Source organism: Triticum aestivum, chromosome 7A (assembly GCF_018294505.1).
Source record: "Triticum aestivum cultivar Chinese Spring chromosome 7A, IWGSC CS RefSeq v2.1, whole genome shotgun sequence".
Lineage (NCBI taxonomy): Eukaryota > Viridiplantae > Streptophyta > Magnoliopsida > Poales > Poaceae > Triticum > Triticum aestivum.
The window spans coordinates 201,837,446-201,841,239 of record NC_057812.1 but is presented as its reverse complement, the minus strand read 5'-3'; positions in this window follow the sequence as shown (position 1 = coordinate 201,841,239).

Here is a 3,794-nt window from a genome sequence, read left to right as displayed (position 1 = left end):
TCTGGGTACTCATCTTGTATCACGCCGACTGGTCTGACCGCCGGCTGCTGGGGCGGAGGAGGAGGCGGCTGCCCAGCAGGTGGGGGGGCAAAAGGTCGTCTCCCTTGGCGATCCTGGTGAGCCAGTGGCACTTCCGAGTGGTGTGGTTGGACGGCTTCGCTCCACTGTGGAATTTGCAGGGTCCATCCAAAGTCTGCTCATATGAGAAAGCTGGCTGCCAGTTGGGCTTGCCGCCCTTCTAGCGTTTGGGCGGAGGCTGCCCTTCTGGCTGCTGGTCTTCAACTGTCGCCACCAGCCGACTGGTGGAAGTCGGTTGTGGGGCTTTGCGCTTGTGGTCGTTCTGCTGTTGACGCTGATTGGTGTCTCCGGCCGGGGTTCGAGGAGCCTGAGGAGCCACCTTGCCTGTCGCACTAACTTGAATCTCTGTCTTCATGGAGGAGTCGGCCGTGGCGTATTTGTCTGCTATGATCAGCAGCTCGTCGAGGGTTTCCGGCTCATCGCAGAGAAGCTTGTGCTTGAGGAGGGTGCCCTCTCGGCATCCTGCAGTGAAGTACTCAATAGCCTGCACCTCGTGCACGCCATCGCAGGAGTTGCGGAGCTTGGCCCAGCGCGTGAGGTAGTCGCAAGTTGACTCGTTGGGGCCCTGCACGCACAAGGAGAGATGGCGAGGTTTGGGAGGCCGCTTGTACGTGCTGGTGAAGTTGCGTTCGAAGGCATTGGTGAAGTCGACCCAACTGTTGATGCTGCGGGGCCTTAAGCTGTTCAGCCACGTCCGGGCCGTGCCCTGGAGCATGAGCGGAACGTACTTCACGGCAACATGCTTGTTGCCGTTTGCTATGCTGACGGCCGTGGAGTAGTCAACCAGCCAGTCTTCCGGCTTCACAGAGCCAGTGTATTTGGGTGTGTCTCTAGGGAGCGTGAACCCTTTGGGGAAGGGCTCGTCTCGGATGTGGGGGCCAAAACACGGCGGACCCAACTCATCTTCTTCTCCAAGCGCCAGGGATCGGTGGAGACGGTTGATCCGGTGGCGGGCGTCATTCTCTCCGACTCCCTCTCGGCGGCCAAGGCGGTCGCCGAGCATCGGGTGATCAACAGGCGGCGGGGAGACTCGCCTTTCCCTTCGAGGGGGGGAGGCGGACAGTCGTCCCGTCGTTCCACTATTCTTGGGCGGCCGTCTCGGTCGCGCTCTATGGTGATGCGAGTCCGACTACGGCTGGCAGCCGGCTCCTTGTCTTTTCTTCCACGGATGCCACCTGTCGGTGTTCGAGACGTCGCGCCTTGGTCTCACGGGGAGGCAGGTTGTCATTCCGTCGGTGCGGCGCATCAGTGCGGCAGCCGGCCTCGTTCTGCTCCGCAGCTGTGTCAAGGAGTCGCTGTACGCGCTCCGTCATCAAGCGATGTTCTTCGCCCTCGAACTTGTCCAGCTCGTCTGCCGCCGCCTGGGCGGCTCGAATGTTCTCCGCAGGCATGGTGTAAACGGGGCGATTTGCCCCGAACAGGTCGGCGATGGCCACACCGCGCTGCTGGACTGTGCCAAGGCAGCTAGGCCCAGCTGGAGCCAGCGTGCCGCCCACAACGCGGTCCATCTCGCGCTGGTAGGCCTCTGATAGGCGTATCATGCTGGCCAGCTTTTTGGTGCCTTCGAATAGCTGAAGGCGGCGTGCCTCCAGCGTCTCAGCGTCGGCGTCTTCGGGAATGGGCGCTGCCAGGTATTGCAGCGCCGCATTGAGCGGGTCATAATCACCCCCGCCAGAGTGCTCGCCATGATCAATGACAAGCACTTCCGTGACGGTGCTTCCGCCGCTCTCCGCGCAAGGGAGCGACTCGTCATAGACCACCATGTTGGTGGGGAACGTGTCAAGCAACGCGGTGCCGGAGTCGACCAACATCAGATCAGTGGAGCCTACGGACTCCAAGTCCCCAGTTGGCTCGCTGGCGACGTGGAGTTGATCAAGGAGGCCCGCGAGGAGGCTCTTGGGGCTGCCCATGCCCGCGTCGGATGCGGGCTCGTCGGAGATGCGGACCTCGCCGACAAGATCGGCGAGGCAACTGGCCGCACAGGCGATTTCAGCGCCATGCAGCACGTCGGCGCAGACTCTGTCTGGCGTGCCGGGCTGGCTGCGCTCGCCAGGGAGGAAAAGGGTTCCCGTCAAGAATAGGTCTCCGGACGACGTTGCACCAGGCCCCATGGTGGGTGTCAAATGTCGGGGGTTGGGTGCGACATATGCCAATGGATGGCATATCATGGTGGGGCGAGTAGAACGTCGCCGGTGCCTAGAAACGGGATGAGGCGTAGACACGAACGCCGATGTACTTTACCCAGGTTTGGGGCTCTCCTAGAAGATAACACCCCAAGTCCTGCTCTGCGGGGCTTCCGCATGATCACTAAGGCAAAGTGAATACAAGGGCGCTCCTCAAGCTGTATGCTGAAGGTAGGAGAAGGCAGGGTCAGCTCTTTCCCCCCCTCTGTGATCTGGTCTAGTTCTAATGGATCGGAACCCTTTGCATGGGTGCCCTGGGGGGTTTATATAGGCCTACCCCCCAGGGGTACAATGGTAAACTGTCTGGGCGCAGGGCCCAACCATCGGTCTCTTCGCCTGCCGGCCCCTCTGCCGACTGCTGGGGCCCGCCAGTTGGTGGGCCCCATCGACTCTTCTGGTATGGAGCCGACAGGCCGTACCCGCTGCTTGCGGGTCTTGCCGGCTGCTGATTACTGTAGTCGTGCCTCTAATGACGCAGGCTTGGTCATGGGGTCGTGGCTACAGCCCCGTCGTCTGGCGAGTGATCACTGTAGCCACTCCCTATCTCGTCTGGTTAATGGCGTGGGGAACCCGTGGGAGGGGCAGGCCGACTCCCAGGGGCCGGCTTCCTACGTGTCCGACTGGTGGCGCCCTTGCTGTCTTCTGGACTCTCACTGACTGGTAGGGCCCGTCATCCGTGGACCGTACCGTCAGGCCATCGTGGGCACAGGACTCTGCCCACTGTTGCTGATGTCAGGGATGCCATGGCAACAGTGCCGCGCCAGACGGAGATCTCCGTTGGTACAGCGCACTGTGGCCTAGGCATCTCCTGGAAAAGGGGAGGGAGTGGGCTTTACTGTTGCCACTCCCTGTCCCATCCCCCCTGATGAAGGCATGGGCTTTGTTGGTGCGGTGGGCCGTGATACGTCCATTTTGCATCATGCTTTTATATCGATATTTATTGCATTATAGACTGTTATTTCACTTTATGTCACAATACTTATGGCTATTCTCTCTTATTTTACAAGGTTTACATAAAGAGGGAGAATGTCGGCAGCTGGAATTCTGGGCTGGAAAAGGAGCAAATATTAGAGGCCTATTCTGCGCAACTCCAAAATTCCTGAAACTTCATGGGACATCTTAAAAGAAATAAAGAAAAATCCTCGCCAAAGATGAAGGCCAGGGGGGCCACACCCTTCTCACGAGGGTGCCCCCCCTAGGGCGCGCCCCCTACCTCGTGGGCCCCCTGGTGGCTCCCCGATGCCCATCTTCTCCTATATGAGGTCTTTCGATGAGAAAAAATAAGGGGGAACTTTTCGGGACGAGACTCCGCCGCCATGAGGCGGAACCTTGGCGGATCCAATCTAGAGCTCCGGCAGAGCTGTTCTGCCGGGGATACTTCCCTCCCGGAGGGGGAAATCATCACCATCGTCATCACCAACGCTCCTCTCATCGGGAGAGGGGAATCTCCATCAACATCTTCACCAGCACCATCTCATCTCCAAACCCTAGTTTATCTCTTGTATCCAGTTCTTGTCTCAAAGTCCTGGTGCT